Here is a 23,217-nt window from a genome sequence, read left to right on the forward strand (position 1 = left end):
CTCCGTTTTCAAAAAGATCTTCGTTTACACTTACCCGTGTATATATACACAAGAGCATGCCAAACCTGTAGGTGGCAGTGTAATGAGAGGCTCAAGCCTTCCATGTATCCACTGTCACCATAGCAACATAGGTCGCACTTTTGACACAGGCGCAAGCTCCGGCACTTACTGTGACGTCGGCTGCCTATAACTCCGTTTATCTCCGTTTATCTCAGTTTACATGCAAACGCGCAACCGGAGTTTTCCAAAATCTCCACTCTGGCCGGAGTTTTTAGAAAGACTCGTTTTCAGAGGAGAAATCTCCGTTTGCGTGTAAACGAAGGGCACAAACGAAGGAAGATGTCTCCGTTTATCAAAATCACCGTGTACGTGTAAACGGCCTCTGAGCTCCTCTGCCCCTTTTCTACACCTGCACTTCATCCCCTTGTAAGACTTGGACTTCATTTTTTGTGAAGTTAAGTTGCTGTTTCCTTGGAATAGAGAGTGATCTCTTTGAGCTCCTGTGGTCTGCAGTCGCCTGCATGTGGGTCCAACCTGCTCCACACTGTATAACATTAGTGGTTTATTCCAACCACACCACCGCTTGTGATTGTTGGAACAGTAGAAAGACACACCAAGATGTTCTTTTAGTTTTATTTTGTTTGTTGGCTTTGAATAAAGTGCTTTACTATGATAAAATGATTTATGTTTCATGTTAAAATAAGAAGAATCTAGCATGTAGTGATAACGAGACAGCTACGTCACAATAAAAAGAAAACGATTATGTTATATCATGAAAACAATCTTGTAAAAATGAAAAAAGTTTGCCGTTCAGGTGAGACAAAATCAAGAAACTGAGTAGGATTAATTCATGTCCTGGTGAAATGATTGAGTGAGTAAAGTATTTTTTGTGTGTGTTGGTGCTTCTGCGCAGCAACAGTGAAAACTGTCCAAAAACCACAAACTTTTTAACAAAATTCACCAGAGATATAAACTTTACGAAGTGCAAATGTCATCATCAGTGAGGGAAAATGTGTGTGTGTGTGTATGTGTGTGTGTGTGTGTGTGTGTGTGTGTGTGTGTGTGTGTGTGTGTCCTCTGCCCACATCGAGGATTCCTGGACAGGAAGCAGTGGTTTTTGAATGCCGGTTGCCAAGGTGACGTCAGCGCTGGAGCTATAAATATCACCCACATGTGTTTGTTGAAGAATGTGTGTGTTTTAACAGGAATGCCAAGGCTCTGCATTACACACACACACACATGGCCAGGACAGTGTGTGTTTTGTCTGCATCAGTGTTTATAGGTGTGTATAAATATCTGTATCCACATGTTCCCTCTGTTGTATTTGGGTACATTCTTGAGTTTTCTCACATATTATCACAACTAGAGAGACTCACAGTTGTGACCGCCCACCACATCCCACCATAAAAACCCCAAAGCAAACAGTCCACCTATTCATTCACTCTAATTTAATCACCCAGTTACACCACAGCCAAACACGGAGTCATGTGACACAGGCAGCGAGAGGCGTCTCCAGCAAGTAAGAAAAGGTGACATTTAAACTCACTGCAGTCACAGGGAAGATTTAAAAAGGGTTTAAATTTAAATGTCATAACAGCGTGGACTGTAGATTAATGGGGAGTTGTTTCAGAGTTTCTCACTCTCGCTTTTGGCATATACTCAGACTTTCCAGGCTTTACTACAGCGCCAACACACCGTACAGACACAACTGGTGCCAGAGAATTAGCTGGGAAGACGAACGCAGCCCTCAAGTTATTCTCGAGTCACAAATTTGATGACTGCAGACTTAACTTGATAAAATCAAAAATGACTTGCAACTTGGACTTTAACACCAATGACTCGTGACTTCACTTGAGCCATTTCACCTGAAAATACTTGACACCTTCTCTCGAGCCCGAAGATTAAAAAGTATGTTATTTAAAAAGTGTGCGACAAATGAATTCCTCAATCAACTAACATTAACGCTATTTATTCCCAGTAAGTCGACACTTGATGCCCCAGATAATGCACTTTGAATCGATCTGAAAGCATCCAATCAAGTTGCAGAAGAGAACCATGAAGAACTAACGTTACATTACTGAGCGCAAGTTGGAAAAAATTATCACAAAGATAATTAATAATACAAAAATTTACGCAATTGTCAACATAAACAAACTGCAGTACGCGAAATGCGTGAGTGGAAAATTACAGAGTGGCAACAACTTCTTATACACTCGTTTTAATTAATAAATACAAATTTTAAAAAGCATTCATGAGCTTTGTAAATGTAATATATTAATACTCTGTTGTTAAAATGGCATTATATTAGGTGAGGACTGCAATGTGAGTTGTTTAGGACTCGAAACTCAAAATTTAGGACTTGTGGGTCGACTTGGGATGTACTGTGATTTGCAAAACTGTAGCCATGTTTCCATCAGCCTGTTTAGATGCGCATCTAGAAGTATCACATCGGAAAATTATGATGGAAACGCCAAAATTCGAATTAAAATCCCCTGATTCGCACAAACTAAAATACGCTTGCTTTAGCTGGGTTTTGGTTGATTCGAAAAAATGTTGATTCGCAAAACGGGGGATGAAACAGTTATGTTCGAATTAAGTCTGACGTAGCGCACCTCTCTCCATGGTGATATCCACACTCCGGGTTGGGAAGGCGGTAATGCATTTACAAGCTGGTTGCCAACCGCCAGAAAACGTAGAAGAAGAAGAATGTGAGACTTGTTTTGTTTCCAGTGTGGAAAACCCGCGCGAGTTTGTAGTTTTCACCAAAGTCCGTACATTTAATGGAAACACACAGGATTCGTATTTCTTTTAATGCGCATTTCCCAATCATTCGAATCACTTTTGGATGGAAACATAGCTAGTGACTTAGTCCCACCTCTGGTAATATCTCCTGTGTTTGCAGACTTTTTAACCCCAGAATCAGGTTTAATTAAATAAAAATGCTGGCGTTCTTTGAACATTTAACGATTGATCACAACCAACAATTTACCACAAAATATTTCCTGTTGAGCCTGACAGCCTGACATATATTGTAGGCGACTTAGAAGACACTTATCCAAACACTACTGTAATAAAAACACACATCAGAGAGCCATAATGTTGCATGAGGATGACCTCATTACAACGACAACTATAACACAATAGTTTATTCCTCTCCACTCATCAAACTGGTAAAGCATCATAAACACAGAATCACATCCCAGAACACACTCAACTAAAAACATAGTTGTAAAAACGAAAACAGAGGCTATGAGGTTTGCCTCCACACTGAGCAATATTTTTATAACCATGTTGGTTGGAGAGATTATCCTGCTTATACCACTTCCAAATTATAAAACATTGAGTCGTCTGTTTATACATGAACCTGTAAACCTGGTTTTATTTCTCTGCAGAGGAGAAGAGCAGCCCAGTCACTGGAATAAATGCTGGCACTGTACGTTTCTGCAAACCACACATAAGTTACATTAAATGTTTCATACCTATGACGTAGTTCAGATTACACGTGTAGCAGACCACTGATCAAGACTAATAATGTGACTGTTTTTTAACAACATGTCCAGCCGTGTTTATAGTAACAAAAGTGTGTATTTTAACGTCGGGTTCACACTGTCTGGGAATGATGTCACGTGTGCCCATTTGCGGTGGAGTGCTGCCTGCTTCATTTCAACACCCATGTTAATCAGATAGGCTGTGCAGTGGCTCAGAGCTCTGGGGCCTGTTCCCTATCTGCAGCAATAGTTTCAGCATCTAGTCTATTTCTTTCTGCAAGCCGTGAGTGAAATCTGGCAAAAACAAAAAAACTCTCACACACTGATGACTTATTATAAATGATAAAAAGAATGTATCAGATGGGGCGCCCACTAGCTCACCTGGTAGAGCAGGTGCCCCATGCACAAAGGTTATGTCCTGGCTGCTGCAGCCACCGTCTCAATTCCAACCAATGGCATTGCCACATGTCATCCCACTCTATCTGCCCCCTTTATGCTATATCTGTCCTATCACATAAAGGCAAAAAAAGTCGCCCAAAAATATCTTACATCTGATTATGACAAATACTAAAATATGTGTCCAGTGTTTCCACATATTTGTCAGTAGTGTCTAAGCAGACAGCAAAAGAGACAAGCGGACACACACACAGAAGCAGACAGAGACAAACCTCTACATGTGATTAGAAAATAGCAGAGGAGCAGAAACACTTGATGGAAGCTGCGGAGAAATGCGCTTCTGGTGTAAATGGCCTGGCGACTGCTGATGGGTGGCCGCGCAACAACCGACATACTATCAGGGTGTCTTTGTGTCCAGTGTGAAACTGGACATGATTTTTTTCAGATCCTAACCAAGTGGTTTTTGTGTGGAAATTTTAGAGTGGCCTTTTCTTGTGACCATCCCAAGATGCACCTGTGTTGTAATCACGCTAATTAATCAGCGTCTTGATGTGCCACACCTGCCAGGTGGATGGATCATCTTGGAAAAGGAGACATACTCACTGACATGGCTTTTCAACACATTTGCAACCAACATTTAAGTGAAATAAGTCTTGAGTGTGCATAAAAGAGTCTTAGGTTTAGACTGAAACCCGTGAAAATGGGAGCAAAACAAAAATTGAGTGAGCAAAAACAAAAATTTTTTTTTTTTCCTAGGTACGTTACTTGTGGTGTTTAAACAGGTCAGAAAGGTAAAAACTGTTTCACTTTAAGCTGTGAAGCCGCAGTGGGAAAACAAGTGTCTATAAAAAGGTTTGAATCAAAACATGTTGTGGGTTAATTTAAACCACATTTAACAACAAAACCCAGAGATGCTTTGGAAATGTCCTACTTCTCTTGCTCTGCTCTTATTTCAGTTACTCACTCACCCACACACACACACACCCACACACACACACACACACACACACACACACACACAACCTTTTACTTTTTGAAGTGCAGGCAACAAACAGTGGAATAATTGCTATTCCAGGTACACAAAGGTGGGTAACAGTATCCCAGTGTCACAGCCACCTGTGGGTGCCTCAACAGGTCAAAGGTCACACAGATGAATGAGGGTCTTGTCCCATCAGTGATCTCTGGTTTCTCAAACTAAACAGTGCTCTATTAACAAAACTGACCCCTTGTTTGCAGCTGAAAGAAACAACCTTTTCCACTGTGTGTGTGTGTGTGTGTGGACAGATGACAGTGTATCCAAACAGCTGAAGAGCCCTTTTGTGTTTTCCTTCTACTGCTCACTCCAAAAACAGCTGACACTAAAGTTTACCGGTACACTTAAAAGTGATATTGATACCAGTATAATGTGGAAGAAGTGTTGTGTAGTCAAACGTTTTGGTGGCATCTCGGCACACTGAGCAGGTGACTCCGTCAAATACACCGCACTCGACTTTGCCACACCATGAGCTGTATGGGTTGTAGCTGCTGCTGCAGGAGTGTGAGCTCTGAGCTGAGGACAGATGGTGAGAGTCTGCCTGGCTGCACACACACAGTGTGGCTAATTGTTAGCATCGCGTGGCTAACAATACCTAAAGCTCAGTTCAGACCAAAGATTCACGACGAGACAAACCGTTTTAAAACGTTGTGGGGCGGTCTGAGCTCGACTCAAGCCAGCTGATGGTGTCACCTGCAACTCAGCTGGTCTTCACGTCATAAAGCACATCACCCGTACAGAGAGTTCTTGCATAGAGATGATACACTGACATTGGTGTGAACCGGCAGGTTTTTAGAACGTTGCAGAACGGTACATTGCAAGTAGTTGCCTGTTTCAACTCGACTCATTCTGAATCTTTGGTCTGAAATGGGCTTAACGACAGAGTCAAGCAGTTTAGGTGTGAGTCTGTTGGGACAGCTCAAGAGACAGCAGCGAGAAACATTTTGTGATAGGATCAAGTCCCCACTGTGCAAAAAGCATCGAATGCAGCGACTGTTTGACTGGAGGCGTTTTGATACTTATTTGTACTAGGTTATTTCGGTCCATACCTTAAAAGTACTGAGCCCTGCTGTTAGGTAAAATCTTTTATCACGGTAAATGTAACTACCAGTTAATGTTCAGCACGTCCCAGAAACGCACGATTTGATTGGTGTCTGGGGAATTTTGAGGCACGGTCGATGCCTTGAGTTCTTTATCACATTCCCGAGCAGACCAGGCTGTTCTCATAAACTGTTTGTATGTTTTCCTTAAAAGTAATGCACCCAAATTCATACATATCCCATGTGTTTTGAAAGGCTGCGATCACGTGACCAATGCCCTTAGGAGCGTAAAAATGGAAGCAGACGCAGGGATGGGTCACAGAGAAGTAGACTTTCCACATGAATGCCAGGACTGAAGGTGTCCCAGCAGAACACTGCATTATGACATGATGATCAATGTAATTTAATTCACCTGTCTGTGGTTTAATGGTTTGATTGATCAGTGTATGAAGTGTCGCTACTGCTGTCAAACTCAGGCTCTCCCTCATCTGACACTGCAGCAGTGGGCTGCATGGTTCTCTCTCTGTTATCTGATGCTATCACTTCTGCAGTTTCTCTCTCATCTGCAATGAATTGTTCCCCATGATCACTGTCTTTACAATAGGTAGGATTGTTTCATCCTCAGTCACTGTGCTGTTGCCTTCTAAAATTGGAAATTATACTGGGTATTATATCTGATTTCTGACATTGTATAGACAAAACAATTAATCAGTTGATTAAGAAAGATTCGTGAAAGAAAAATACTTGCAGCCTGAGTTCAAATGTTGCCAAATATACCAAATATGCCTTATAAAACACATGTTCTTCAGTTCAAGCAAGAACAAGCCAATGCAGAATGTGTCAGGTGATGAGGAATAATGCCTTTTTAAGCTACTTTCGTGGAAATAAAACTGCAGTTTAAGAGCCTGAGTATATTATAGTGCCATCATTAATCTCTCTTTAAACATGCGGTAGTCCAGCCCCACCTACACAACCTGGTTTAAATCCAACTTGACTCACATCCAAACAACTGCTCTTATCAGAAAACTACACCAGTATAATGACGTGAGACACCCCCCCCCCCCCAGAAAGAAAAACAGTTCTCACAGTGATGTACTGACTGTGATGTTAATGGGTTTTAAATGCAGTATATCTTTATGTACCATCTATGTACAAAACATAATACATGTTAAATATACAGAACGCTGAAATCATCTATAAAGAAGATCAAATCTGATATGATTGTCATATTATGTGATAATCCATAAAAATTTAAATAAGCTATTGAATAAATTTTGAAAAATATGCTTATTCTATTTCTGAGGAGATTTTAAGTTTTTCTTTCACTCATTTAGACTATAGCCCCTTTTACACTGCCTGGTCAAGGTGCGTAATGCCACCTCGCTGTTTCTGTATAAAAGGTACAATCCAGGGGCGATTGCTCTGAGACAACAAGGGAAGCTGAACTTCCCCTAAAATTTCATAGAAGAAATGCTCAAATGTGCACTATTGAATTTACATTAAAATAAGAATTTACATTGCATTAAACGTGCACTAGGATGCGTTTCACATCATGACTATGATGTTCAAACGTCAGCTGTTTATCACCAGTTTTCAAACGCGACCTCCCTGTTATATATTCTTGTGTCAGCACGGTGGACGCGGAGCCTCCAAGCATTCCTATGAGACAGTGCTGAGCAAGTTTTTTTCATGCAGCAAAGCGAGATGGTCATTGGATAAATGCGACAAAATCGTCACTTCCAGGGAGGCTCAGCTTCCCTGGGACCTAATGGAGCGGTAGGCGGGAGAGGACGCTGGGTGTCTGCATGATGATTGGAGGAATTGTCTAAAAGGCTGAACCCCTTTGTGATTGACAACGCGTCGCATTTTGAGCTCAGTCCCATGCGGATATTTGCGAGTGGAGTCTTCTGACACAGTGCTGTCCGGAGTTCCTTATTTCCATAAGCCATATAGCTCATTTTCACCGTTTGTACACAGTTCAGGTGTTTAAACCCATCTGAAAATCTTTGAGGTGTGTGTTGCTCTGGTTCTGAGTGTGGTTGAAAAGCAGCTTCAATTAAATGTTCCTTTTATAAGTTACTGCCTCGCTACAATATGACAAATTTTATGATGTAAACTTAAAGTGAGCTTCCCCTGTTTGAAAGACCAGCAGCTGCCACTGGTACAATCACAGAACGTGGGGACAGAGCTGTTTCACCTCTGACCTGGGCATAAGGGGTAATAACAATGCCGAAATGATGTCTGTATAAACGGGACAGCCAGCAGTACAGGATCATGGGCGACACAGGTGTTATGTTTTGACGACATGTAATGTGTGCGACCCACTGCAGGAGCTTTAAAAAATAGCTTGTAGCGGTTAGCAGCTAAGTAAAACTAGAAGAACAGCGTCTGAAAATGTCCACAAATTGTGAAAACAATGAGGTCTGGGAGCTCCGTACCCTCCGAGCAGAGGAGGAAATCAGCCACCATTTAGCAGGGACGGTAAATGATTGTTATTCCCATGATATGTTAGTGTTGCTGTTTAGAAAACACTGCCGACACGTTATATGTCACACTAGAGGTTGACACTGTTGTGTTACAATGGACAATTGTCTGTTGTCATGTGGTATGCTATGGACCTTTCTCTGTGTCCTTTATAAAGTCATTACTATTATATATTATTAAAATCATGCACTGGGGCAGCATGATGCCACTGTAGTTTGTTCTGTGTAAAAATACAAAGGTGGCTGTAATGGCGGCGCAAAGAGCCTCAGAAAGCTCGAGATGAGGGTGGACAGGTTAGGTGTCAGATCTGTGCCGAGCACCGAGCACAAAAACACTGAAACATCTTCGACGTTATGATAACATCCAAAACACAAGTTTCACTCTCAGTGGTTTCTGTGATATTGGGAATACTTTCAAAACAAGTCAAGTCACGCGATGCCACTGTTTCTATGACTGTAACACAGATTAGCTGTTCACAATGTTGCATTATCACAGGGAGATAATTGGGTGCACTTCCTGGACGCATTGATAGCCTATTTGAATGTGTCAGGAATACAGCACACGTACCTAACAACATCATTGTTTGACTTGAACAAGGCCACAAACAAATACTGCAGTAGTTGCATAATATTTTCCGTACATCACACAGTGCACTACAGTAACAGATAAGCCAATGAGCACAGCTGCTGCGCTTTCAGCATGTTTCCCCCCTCTGTGTGTTTTGTCTAATAGCAAACAGAGCTCTGGCTAAGTGAGGTCTATTTTCATGGAGGAAGAGGAGAGAAAGGTGTGTAGAGGACAAAGAGGTCTCTTTAATGTGTCTCTGAGACGAGGGGAGTCTAAAGGCCCGTTTCCACTGAAGAAGATCCTGGTACTATTTGGGGGGCAGGAACTACTACAGGAACGTCCTCTCGCTCGGCCCTCTCAACTGCCATGTCTCCACTGAGAGAGCGGAGTAGGAAGAAGGTTCCTGTAAAGTTACCGGGCTCTGGATGTGACGTAATAGTTGCACGACCATTTTGACGGGGGCGATGTAGGGGCGTAGGGACGCCGTTAGCCGTAAGCGGTGTCTGTAATAACTCCGGTCACAGTCCGTGAAAAAAATATTTTTTCCAGCGGATGTCTTAGTTAAAACATGATTGAGCTAACTGGAGTAGTTTCATGTTGTATCCGACAACGGGAGGCTTTTAACAGATGACGTCCTGATGTTAGCTTTGCTGCTGCTGTTAGCTGTCCCTGTCAGCTGCAGCCACTGATGCTTTCTAGACATCGTGATTTCCCAAAACTGAATAAATACCACACACAGCAACACAAAACTGCTTTGTTAGCTCAATCATGTTGTAACTAAGATATCCGCTGGAAAAAATCTTTTTTTCACGGACCGTTTATTGAGTTATTACAGACACTGCTAATAGCTAACGGTTAGCCTAGCTAAACTACGATAACCATGTTGTTATTTACAAAACGTCACATCCCGCCTTGAGTATATCCAATCAGCACCAAGTAATCCCCAAGCCCCAGCCAGAAGTTTCTCTGGGACTTGTTTAGCCCCTGTAAAAGTTCGGGGGTGGTTCCTGCGGTGGAGACACGCACCAACGGCCCCGGCCCCGTAAAATTACCGCGATGTTCCTGCAGTGGAAACAGGCCTTAACTCTCTGAAAGCTGAGGCTCTGAAGAGGCTCCTCATGGCTTCTTCTGTTCTCAGAGTAAACAGAGAGCTTTAGGTTAAGGGCTTCTCAGGCGACACAGATTAAGGGCATGGATGGATTCAGAGACAATGGACCCCTGGGCTCAGACATATAAGAGGCCCCCCATCACTCCTAGATAGGATACCCAGATGGAGGAATGACGACAGTAACTGTTTTGTGTCCCTCTGTAGTCATTTTGCCTCTTTTTGTGGTTATTCTACACCTCTTCTTTGTAGTCACTGTGCATCCCCTTGTAGTTTCTTTGTGGTTATTTTGCATCTCTTTGTGGTTGTCATGTATCACTTCCTGGTTGATCAGCACAGCCCATCTTTAACAAGTGTTACCAGTAAGGGCTGGGCGATATGACTCTAAAATAATTTTGTGAACAACAATAATAACTCAGAGTGAGATTCAGATACTGTATACAATATTAATAGTTCAACGAAATAAAATATACCACAAATTACACATTTAATAATCCTAAGTGATTGAGTTGTTTTTTTCTACCTGGACCTTTATGCTCTGCCATTTCTCCTCTAATCATCACGCTGTAACCTGTGACAGGCTGTTATGATACCACAACTATCGCACATTCACATATGGAGTTTTTGTGGAGCCACGAACGGCACGTGGGTTTACATTACCAAAGGCTTGACGCTGTGCTGCTGCCAGAGGAGCCACTGAATGAGTTCCCTCTGAGCGGTAAGTCACTAAAAGAGTCTGAGAAGTCCGGGGCTGTTCATAAAACATTCAGGACGCCACAGTTTATTCCACACTACTGAAGCTGCTCCTCTTTTTGGAACCACCGCAGAGTCTGTCATATTTTCGCTTTCAGCCATGCTTGTTGTTGCCGTGGGTAACAGTATGATATCAATATGTTGTCAAAATATCAGGAGTATCATGATATGAATTTTTTATGTGATATTCAAAATGATATCGGTATTATCGTGAATGAGATGATATGACACATCCATAGTGAATAGTCATTTTAAACAACAGACCCTGGGGCCTGTGCCTGGTAGACGTGTTCAACAATAACCTCCCTCATAAAGCATCCACAAACTTTAACAGTGCTTTCATGAAACATACAGACACCTTGCAGAGGTATTCTGTGAAGAACTTTAAAGTGTGCATTTAAATCTCAGTAGAAATGTCCTGGTTTTGTCTTTACAGTTCTCAGCATTCCAAAATCCTCCAGCCGACGTTTTCTGTTGCATCTCTATCAACAGGTACTTGTGTTATCAGGCTGCTGGCTAATAATAGCTGGCAGCGCACACTGGAGTTTTCAGAGCACATTAACTCTGAGCAATAAAGCCACTCATACAGGGCTGCAATGATCAGTCAATGAATCAATTGGGTGCTTGACAGAACATTCAGCTGCAACTGTTTTGCAAAGAAATGCAAACGTGATGCTTTTACATCACAGTAAACTGATTATTTGGATTTCTGATGTTGATGGGGCAAAACAGGACATCTGATGCTCTAGAAAACATGTCTCACAGAAAAAAACAGACAATTCATTATTCAAGAAATTAATCTGCAGGATGAAAATAGTTGTAGCTGCAACCCTAGAGGCACATTCATCATTATTGTGTCAGTTCTTCAAAGATTTTCCCGGTCAGCTTCTCTCTGTGGATTACACAGTACATCCTGTATTGTTACCGAATACTTCAGATCACTGGCCAATGCAACCATAGAAAGGAAGACAGGGGAGGAAATTGCACAGTAGCACAGGATCAAAACTGAAATTCCAACTGAGTAAAAGCTTGCGCCATTTAAAAGCCGTTTATTTGGGTTTTCTGTCTCCACCAGCAAAACTCCCTGTTGTGTAAAAACTGCACCTGCAACTGTTGATTTTGCAAAACACTTAAAATTGGGCGTTTGTTGTTTCAACATATCTGCCTTCAGATTTCAGCGCTGAAATCTGTTGCAGTGACTCAACAATTGCGGGAAGTAGTACTGATAGCTTGTTCTTGCTAATGGCCACCAACAGCAACTGGGAACAATGAAAAACAGGACTCGTACTGTACATTATTAAAAGGGGGGCTAATGTTTTTAAACCAACATGTAACTTCCATGCAGCTGCTCAAACATGCATTGCTGAGTGAAATGTACCAACAGTCTCAAACCCATTCACATAATAGAATGGTATTATTACATACAATAATAAACTTTTTTTTTCTTATAAATGTGTACATCCCCTCTATAAATTTTGACAAAAAGAGAAAACTTATTTGTGGTGGCAGATGTTTTGATCGTGGCAGGCTGTCACTAATTAATGGATGTGTGGACAATCTTATAAGCTGCAGACTGTTAGAGACCAACAAACAACAAGACTAGTTGGTTTTTAGCAAGTCTTGGCTGAGTCTTCAAGTGGCTTTTTACGCCCCCAAATGATGGTGTTTCTTAACACCAAGAGAAGCAGTTGTTTTTTACCAAGACATTCCTGTGTGTCCTGTGGGGATTGTGCCACCAAAACTGGGCATTGTGAGCCAAAACACGATCTTTTCCTCACCATATCAAAGTGGTTTTGGTGCCACACATAACCACACGTTAACCACAGCATTGTTGAAACGTTAAGTTTCAACATATCTGCCTATAACGTACAAATGTGATGCATCTGTGGTTTGCAGAAACCTACAACTCCAACGTTTTCTTGCTTCTTTCCATACAAGTAGAGACAAATCAAAAAACTAGGACAGAAATCCAAACTGTCCTAAACAGCAGCAAATGAGCACTCAATACAGGGAAAACAGGGTTTACCAATACAAAGGTTTTGTCCAACCAACATCTATAAACCCAAACAATTCAGCATTTAATTTAGCATCAAAGGACACAGGGAAGTTTTGGCAATTTTACATTAAAAAATGACCTAAATAAAGAATCGATAATCCAGATTAGGGGTCAGCAACCTTTACAATCAAAAGAGACATTTTTTGGCCAAAAAAGCTCTCAAATAAAAACATACTCTGCCCACCCTGCAGTGGGCTATTTATGATTGTTGAGTACGTTAACTCTGCAGGATTGGCAGTAAAACCAAACCACTATGCCCACGCACTATTAAATTGTCTCTTGTCCTTCAAGATGATTCTGATCCGGAATCCATAGCTAGCTTAGGTAGGAAGATCCAAGGCGAGACGCTACTACTGAGGTCTCGCAGAATTCAAAGGAAAAGGTGACAGGCCGTATGACGCACATTTAGTTGATGAAATGCAGAAACTTTCTGTGTATAGGCTGCACAGTCTTACAGTTAAGAATGTACGAATCACTCAACGCCTACGACGATGGAAAATATATATTTTTTTAAAAAACAGCTGTTAGTAACACCGAACATTTGAGAAAACTGGCTTATTTTGTCAAATAAAAAAAAAAAAGTGTTTCGCAGAAAAATAAACTCAAAACCTTAATTAAGGATGCTCATTGTTCAAGGACACTTAAACAACAGGATGCAGAGATTTAGCACAAACAGAAACAATGTTTGGACTGTTGTTGAAGATGTGCTGTTACTCTGAAAAAAAAGGTGTATCTAGGTCATACAGTGAGTACAGAAATGAGTAAAACCTTCACTCTGTAGAGGCCTCTGGATTTCACCTGCCCACAGTTCAACCACAGCTCGACTGAAACTGACACCTTCACACCTTGAGTGCCTTTGTTCTGTGGTGGAGATCTACAGCTGGAGCTGTTGTAGAAAACCCCACTTTTGCAGAGTGCATGCTAACTGCTGCAGGCTATCCCCCCAAAAAACTTTGTGGCAAAATAATGTCACACTTTAATGTAAAGACCCTGACACACTAAGGAAATCTCAAAGAACCGATAGTCACAAATAATGACCAATCAAAGACTTTGTGTCCTCTGTTGGAAAGACGACACCCAACAGCCAGCTGACCGTCGGGATGCACATAAACTCTGCATCTGCGTGAGAGGAAATAATCAGGAGTTGATGTTCCTAATTACAACAAAGTGGAAACACAAAGGAAAGACATAAAATTGCAACTAGATCGGCAATGTTTTGCTTTGATGCAACCTGATGAAGCAAGATGACCATACATGGTGTTTGAGCACTCTTTGCATTAGTAAAGAAGTGTATCTGTTCGTCAGATAAGTGTGAGACGGATGACTGAAAACACATCTGAAAAACGTCGCGTGTAGAAACTCCGTTAGTGTTTTCCAAACTGAACCAAAGCGTATTTCAGAGGCAGCGTGATTGCATACACATCACCGGAAAGAGGCGATTAGACTTAAATTTCCCCGTACATATTATGCTGCACGAACTGACACAAACATGCATCCATGTCAAATGTTTCAGCTTGAGCCAAAATCTTGCGCACATCTCCGCCTCATGAAACTGATTCCTACACATGTAGACACCAGACAAAGCTAAGTGAGAGAGACTGAAGGGAAGTAACTGAATGAACCAGAGTTTTTGTCGAGCTCTGAGTTCGGTCAAAACACACAGACACACTCCCGCAGCTGAACACAAACACACAGCGGTGCATGGTTACAATTCACTGGTCATTAAACACACCTTTAGTTGGTACAGGATATGTGTCTGAAAGCCAACATAAGCATTGCATTTAAAAGCTTCATTCTTCATTCACAAATGTCAGAATTTCCTACGCTACAGACCTCACCACTGAAACAGATTTAAAAAAAAATTAAATACAGTAGAATGGCTAAAACATGTATAAATATTGGTATGATCTGAGAACAGACTATTCACAGAAGGTAGACAGATGTTCTGCTCCATTGCAGAAGAATACAATCCATAATTGCTTCAGCAAATCTAGAACAGATACTGGTCAGACAACCAGCTGGGAACCACTGGTTTAGACCACGTTTAACATTCCAGAATTTCGGCCTCTGGAAAAAAATTACAACTTTTTTTTTTTTTTTTTTTTTGTAAAAAATGTTGTGGAAAAGCATTGATTTGGTATTGGTACCAGCTGTCAGGTATCTTATTAGCATTACTACTGAATTTCATCAACAGTTTGTACCCAGAAAGTTGGTTCACACCTGCTAGTTTGACTGTGCTCGATCACAAATAGGATGTCATCATCTGCAAAACTGATGCAGAAGATTCAAAGAAGCACTCTGTTAAAAGACTGTTACTGTTGCACTGCATCTTATAACTGAGGGTTTAATGGATCAATTTGTAGATACTGATTTGTTTCGTGCAGTCAGATGGAGTATCTTTGTTGTCACTGGAAACCAAGGCACAGCTCTGGGTTTTGGCTTCCTGGTTAGAGGCTAATGGTCTCTACCGTTCACCTTTTCTGTGTCACTAAACCACACAGACCATATTTGTTTTGGTTTGTTGATTCTTCCATTAATTTGGAGCCTCAGCTATGAACCTTGACCACAAAGGACAAAAACACATTTAACTCTGAGGAGGCCAGCCTCTGAAAAAGTCCTCCTTTACAGCATGTGGTCTCTGTTTGGATTCTGTAGTCGCAGTCTACATATATTCTCTTAGAAGTTAGTTCGTATAATGTAACACAAGACACTTAATTAATTGCCTGTTTATTTCACCACCATAAAGACTCATCGCATGTAATTTTAAAGACAAATTCAATTGTATATTTACTCAAGTTCAGTACAATTTTAAGGTACTTGTATTCCACTTGTGTGTGTCCATTATGCTACTTTAAACTTCAACTTCACAACAAGCTGTACTTACAAATTGATATGCTTATAAATCACAAAACCTCTCACAAAGATAATTTGGTTCCCTTTCACAGGTTAAAGATGTCAATGAGTTGTTAGCAGCACTGCTGAAGAGAAATTTATCCTCTAAGCTTCACACGGCTTCATTTAAATAGATGTTTGAGGCCCAACAGTTGTACAAATATTAGTACTAATATTCACAAAAAACAAAGAGTAGAGAACAAAACCTGAAAAAGACAGATTTGCATATCATAACTTTGTTTTTTCTCCCTTCCTCTCCCATTAAAGTTGAGGTAGGCAGTTTCATTTTGGTGTCGCTGGGCAAAAATCCCATAATAGAGTTTGAGCTTAGTGAAATTCAAGTGGTCTGAGAGAAAACTAGAAAACTAGAAAACTAGGGGGAAACAAGTTTTGGTGTAACACGCCCACAAAAATATCGCCTACAGGACGCGAACCGTGGCAGAAAAATGGCTACATCCCCGCAAGATCAAACACCACAAAAGTTAGTAAAGGACGTGTTGAAAACTGCAACCGGAGGTGGTAGGGCGGGACTTCAGCGGGTGGCTCGTTCCGCCCAATGAGAGGCTGATCTATGCAGCGAACTTCCGCCCACTCAGACTATGTATATGCTGCTAACATTAGCTAGAGCTTTGAATTACAGTGTGTCCTCCCCGTCACTCCCCGCTGTCACAAACCACCTCGCCGGGAGGAGAGCGGGCCAGAGTCAAGAGCCGCAGCACCAGACAGCTCCGACTCCTCGCCGCATCACTAATCTTTCTGTTGCTGCCATTACACAGGTGAGTCCCGGCATTGCCGCTAGCCACCAACTCGCTGTGACACCACGTGCTGACTGTTTTTGAGCCACTTTAGCCGCTGACTGAAGGTCTGTCTCCAGAGCTGCTGCCCACTCTCCTCCTGGGCAAACAGTCCACAGTGGCAGGAAGAGAGGCGGAGGGACTGTGGGGTGGCTAGCAGCTAATTCTTGTCTCATTTGTGGTCTGATAAACAGAGAGTGAGAGCAGGGCAAGAAGGGGCTGAGCGAATGTGGTGCAGGCAACTGTACAATCAATGTTTGGGAAACACTGGGTTGCTGTCATTTAGTGGGAGGAGCTTAGGGGAGAGGGGAGCAAGAGGAGGGTTGTATTTTTAAACTTTCTCTTTTGTTTTTGTCTTTTCCAGCTTTAATCATTTTACAACCACTCAGATTTATCTTAGATCCTTTGGAGGGGCCAGACCCCTACGTTGAGAAACAACCAACAGGTCATACATAACTGTGTATAAAGTAGTTAAAACTAACTGGAGCAACTACAACAGTAACACGCTGCCTACACATGGATGCATCAGTTACAATAATATAATAAATCAAGTGCTTTCATGTTTGATACTTCCACACTTTTACGTCCAAGACTTGTCTCTTATCTCAGTATTTCACATTGTTGTACTGGTAATTTTTAACAAAAAGATATTGGGTACTTCCTCCAGCCGGACCTGGGCAACTGACCACAGCATCAGCTTCAGTCTAACTTCAGCAACTGGGTTGAGTAAACAAAGAGAAGCTAACGAATTGTTCCTGCAGGTTACTGATTAATGACAGTATCCGCTGTAGATCTCACTGTGCGTCAATGAGGAAGTTTACTGTGAGAAGTTTGATATGAGGATGAGTCATTGCTTACAAACTGCCTTAATTTTATCAAATTCATGTCTGGAAAAAAAAGGAAATAAGTCCTTAATAACTGGGGGAGAAAATTCTTGCGTTTTGAGAGAATTCTTCCTGAAAGCACTAAAAACTGCGATGTCACCTGCTAAGACTTCTTACCCCCCCACGCTGATGATGAACATTAACAAAGCAAGAATGGGAAAGTGAGATGCAGTTATGACACGAGGGCACAATACAGTGTCAAGCCTCGAGCGCTGCATCAAAAGACCCGAACAATTGACCTTTGAATAATTCACCTGACCTCTCAGACCACAGAGCCACTCCTCCTCTCATCTTACCTGATAAAACCCCGACATTTTGATTGACCTTTTAAGCTTAATACACACCCAGACGCAGCGTCAAATCAGTCCAACAACAAAGCACCTTCAAGCTGCGACACAAAGTTGGATTTCGACCCATGTTAGATTCATTTGTGCACCGAATGGAAGTTATTAATTGAGCTCAAATTGAAAGATTTATCATGACTCTTTCGTCAGTGTCAGTGTTAAGTTTAGATGAAGCTGCTGAGGCTCAGTCACATGTTTCGCAGTATTTTATCTCTCCGATCAACCAAACTGATTCTATTTTTTGCCTGTAACACATACACACAATCTGTTTTTACAATCTTTACCTCACCGTGCTCCTCCTTCAGCATGACCACATTCATTTTGCAATTTTGCAGCATGTTGCTTTTGTAAAACACATCTTCTTTTTTTCTGTCTATGCTGGTCAATGTGTCTGTTGGTCCTCTGTTTCTGTACAGACTGAAATATCTCAACAGCTGCTTCATGGATTAACATAAAAATTCTGCCAAAGCATTCGTGTTCCCCAGAGGATAACTTCTACTGACTTTTGTGACCCTGTAATTTTTCCTCTGGCGCCAACAACAAGTCAAAGTTTGTCCTTATTCAGTGAAATATCTCAACATCAACAAAAGGGACTGGCATATAATTATGCACAGTCATGGTTACAAGAGGTTTATATTTGTGGTTTTCTGCAAAATATCTCAACAACTGTCATATTGCCATGTCATGTTCCTCTCAGGATGAATTGCAACAACTTTGTCGACCCCTTGACATTGTGATTGTGGGCATGTTAGCATGCTGACATTAGCATTTAGCTCAAAGCACTCCTTTGCCTAAGTGCAGCCTCACAGAGCAGCTAGCATGGCTGTAGACTCTTGGATCCTTTCTTACACCCTGCACAAAGCAGTGCACAGTGCATGTGTTTTATAGGTCTTAAAGTGAGGTGTGGTCAGGTGCATTTTTGGTGTATTGCTATTCTGAGGCAGCAGATTGCATCACTGACCATCAAAAACCTGGTCTAAAGTCAGAGTGGCACAGTGTTTTCCTGCTTTTTAAAGAGTGCGTTATTCAGATATTCAGATGCACCGGGTTCACACCATGCGTAAATTTAGTTTGTTACACACAGGGACATGCTGATGGGTTGCCGGTGGTTGAAATAATACACTATTAATGAGAAAAATATTAACCACATACCCTAAAATGCGAGCAGCGCTGAAGAGCTGCTGTCCAACTTACCATTAAGAGACGCTGTGCGCATTTACACCTGAGAAGAAGCGTAATTTCACTGATTATTTTAGAAGCTGAAAGTTTCGCTCTGTTTCCTCTGTCAGGTTTATAACTACATGCCCCACGATATTTGCAGTAGTGACTGCTTGTACTGGGCGGCACGGTGGTGTGGTGGTTAGCACTGTCGCCTCACAGCAAGAGGGTTGCCGGTTCGATCCCTTCTGTGCGGAGTTTGCATGTTCTCCCCGTGTCAGCGTGGGTTCTCTCCGGGCACTCCGGCTTCCCCCCACAGTCCAAAGACATGCAGGTTAATTGGTGACTCTAAATTGTCCGTAGGTGTGAATGTGAGCGTGAATGGTTGTTTGTCTCTATGTGTCAGCCCTGCGATAGTCTGGCGACCTGTCCAGGGTGTACCCTGCCTCTTGCCCAGTGTCAGCTGGGATAGGCTCCAGCCCCCCCGCGACCCTCAAGAGGATGAAACGGTTAGAAGATGAATGAATGACTGCTTGTACTGCATTACTTTCAGCAGGAAACCAATTAGCTCCAATTAGCTGAATCCGCCATGTAAATAGCTGTGTGCCCAGTGCAGGTACACCTGGCTTGAATTCATGTTACACCCAAAACACACCTATGATTAAATAAGGGACTAAACACAACCCCTTTGCCCCTTGCACATTACTTTGTGCCCAGATTAGGCACCATTTGACCAGCAAACATAGAGCTGGACATGACCTAAATATACTTGGGCCATGCACATTAAACCATGCTCTATAGATTATTTAAATATGTCCCACAGTCTGTGAGTGCTCATGTGATTCTGTTGAGTGAACCTGAAGAAACCACGGGCGAAACTCATTGTTCGCTCTTAATAAAAACACAATAATTCAGTTCAGTGTGCTGTGGAATATGTTGATGATTTTATCTGAGACGTTCCTGCGGCCAACCAGCACCTGATCCTTGAGACTTGCTGTGCAAAAAAATAAAATAATTTTTACATCTAACTAAAAGTAAATATTTTGAACTATTTGTATAGGACTGTGAATATACAAAGCATTCCTGCTCATGATAATCATGTTACGTTGAGGGAGATGCCAGTTACTGATCATCAGTTTTTGACTGTTGCATGCTTCGCCTTGTACTGGTAAAAAGAAAAAAAAAATGTGAATGTGGGGTTTACCACTGATGCTTACAGATAAGAAAAGGATAGGTTTCTTTTTCCTTGTAGGTGATGCTGCACAAATTACAGTCATAGGTTACCTACCACAAACAAGACATTAGCATGCATAGAGATATACAGCATGACGACAAGTGTGAAAAGCTGGATGGGCCTGTAGCTAGGAGAAGAGAGGCGTATGTTGTAATGTTTCAGATGGCTTGGATGTACCTCACTTTAAAACACTAACATATTGCCATGTAACTTTTGTGTTAGTCTGCAAACATCTTGATGTGTTAGCATTTTTACAGTCGTCCACTTGTCCTCAGAAATGATACACCACCAACAAGATAAAACCAGCATCAGCACTGGTGTGAACAATATGTCAAAACACACAAAAATAATGATTTTATAAAGGCGTTCAAAAGCCAAAGTTTGAATTCTGCGCCGCATTTCGCCTCGCTGTTCTGTATACAAGGTACAAAGTTGTGTCGCCTGTAAACCAGCCGCTGAGTAGTAGCAACGCTGAATTGACGTCTGTGTGAAAAGGGACAGCCGGCAGGACGGGACCATGAACAGGACAGGTGCAACGTTTTGACATGTTACATTGGGAAATTTTAAAAGCACTTAGCTGCTAATTCAAGAAGGAGAAAAATGGTTATGTTCCCTAATAGGGCCGTTCCTTACTCTCCGAGCAGAGGATGAGATCAGTCGCCATATAAGAGAGCCGGTGAATAATTGTTATTGCCATGTGATGCCATTGTTGTTGTTTATAATGCGCTGCCGACGCAAATGTCATACGTCACACTAGAGGCTGAGGCTGTTGTATTACGTCACCCCTGATGTACCTCTTTTGCTTCCAGCATGCTGTCTAAAATGACACACTGGAGCGGCATGATGCCACTGTTGTTTGGTCCTGTGTAAAAATGCAAAGGTGGGGTGCCCAGTAAGTCAGTGGGTAGAGGTTTGATTCCAGCCTCATTAAAGGCAAAAAGCCCTCCCCAAAAAAAGCAAAGGTGGCATAAAGACCAGTCTTCATAGAGGCCACATAGCGTGATCTCTGTGTAAAGGCACAAACTCATTTTAACATATTCAAGATGTTTCAGTGCCCCCTGACCTTTCTGCTACACCCCTGAGTTTTCAGTGGCGGAAATAAACAATGTACATTTAACCACGCACTGTACTTAGGCACAAATTTCAGGCACTTATACTTGATTATTTCCATATTATGCCACTTCATACTTTGACTCCACAACATTTCAGAGGCACTTTTTACTTCACTTTATTTACTTTGACAGCTTTAGTTACGTTGCAGAGTCAGATTATTAATAAAAATTAACAATAACTAATGATGTATGTATGTATGGATTAAGCCACCTGGTAGTAACATTTTAATGCCTCAAAGATAACAATTCGACAATATAATAAACTAGAAATAAATGCTTCTGCAATGGGTCATCCTGCACAGTGAGTACTTTTGATGCAAAAACTTTTGTACATTTACTTCAGTACATTTTGAATGCAGGACTTTTACTTGTAATGGGGTATATTTACACTGAGTACAGAGTGTTTTAGTGCAAATGTCTCCTTTCAGTCACAGCTACCCAGCCAACATCTGTATGTGGAACCCATGTGGGTTGTAAACGGGCTGAAAAATGGGCCCTATAAGGGATTGGCCCCACACCAGTTGCCAACATGGGTGGGTTTACCCAAGTAGATAAGATGCCAGTTTTGGGCTCATATTCACTTGGTACTCAGGTAGCCCCAGCATAACAATGTGGGGCCCACTTGGGTAAAGCCATCACTGTGGGCAATTGGTATGAGGCCAATATGTAACCCATGAACAATCCCATATGGGGCCTATTTATCAGCCTGTTTACTACCAACATAGAAATGCTGGCTGGGTAAAGAGTTACACCATCAAACTACTGTATATCTGACCCAGACAGAAATGATCTGCACCACTGACACAGGATATGAATGACTACTTCATCATCTTCCGCTGTACATTTAAGAAGATATGACTAAGCAAACCGCAGTTTACTGATAACTAAAGTACAATCATCGTTTTCATTAAAGTCATCCTTATCATCACTGTTCTCACAAAGGTGTCGACATCTTTACCGATCACACACTCCCTAATACACCTTCATGTCTGAGCGCACACATGAAATGAAACTATTGAACACAAAGACAACAAAACACATATTGATCGTATAAAATACTGACTCCTGACAGAAGTTTTTGGAGAGGTTTACGCAAACAGCGCAAAACGACACAAAAGTTGTTGTTGTTGTTGTTGTGGAAATAAATAACCACGTTTGTTTTGTGAGAAAGAAAGTGAAGCAGGGATTTTCCCTCTCTCAACCTAGACGCACCAGCCCTCCTCTCCTCCTTTAACTCAGTCTTTCCGTTACTTTTTTAGTTGAGGACTCCCCGGAGGGCAGCACAGACAAGGAAACAGAGTCAGGAGAGAGCGCTCACTCGTTCACTACAGCTTCCTGTGCTCGCCTGTCTGCCTTTCTCTCTTCCTCCTTCACCTCTTCCCTTTCTTTCCCCTAAATCCATCTCAGCATGTCACCCACCCTCCTCTCAATCCCCTCGACCCGTCCAAGGTCACTTAAAAAGCAGCGTGGCGGCGTCTTACCGTGCGTCCTGGCTTCGTGCGTCCTGCGGCTGAGCTGCGCGTCGCCACAAGGTCCTGAAAAGAAACTAGTAAAATTCCCAACTACGAGGGCTAGTGTTTTTGCTCCTGGCTTCCCACCACCCGCCTCTCCGCTCCCCTCCCTGTCTCATGCTCTCCCCTCCTCTATTTCCTCCACTCCTCCCTCCTTCTCTCTCCACTCCCCTCCGTGGGCGCACTGTTTGTTTGCTCCGTTTAGTTAAAAATCAACTCGTGGCTTGATAACACGGAAAGTTAAGAATGAAAAACACTAAGCACGAGTATGAGTGGTGTAATTAAAAAGTTTGGGTCAACTATGACTCCTGTTGGTGAAGTTATGAATTAAACAGCAGCACAAACTCTTTGCTGCAGAGGTTTCTG

General features: G+C 42.0%; 1 protein-coding gene across 1 annotated transcript in view; it reads right to left on the bottom strand.

Annotated features, from left to right (window-relative positions):
* The window catches only part of LOC117252580 (phospholipid-transporting ATPase ID), a 70,133-nt gene extending 47,159 nt beyond the window's left edge, over positions 1-22,974 (bottom strand). The window contains exon 1 of the mRNA XM_033619609.2: positions 22,822-22,974. The gene's annotated coding sequence lies outside the window, so the exon portion shown is untranslated. The remainder of the gene's footprint in view (positions 1-22,821) is intronic.
* Between the last annotated feature and the right edge of the window lie 243 nt (positions 22,975-23,217).

Source organism: Epinephelus lanceolatus, chromosome 9 (genome assembly GCF_041903045.1).
Source record: "Epinephelus lanceolatus isolate andai-2023 chromosome 9, ASM4190304v1, whole genome shotgun sequence".
Taxonomy (NCBI): domain Eukaryota; kingdom Metazoa; phylum Chordata; class Actinopteri; order Perciformes; family Serranidae; genus Epinephelus; species Epinephelus lanceolatus.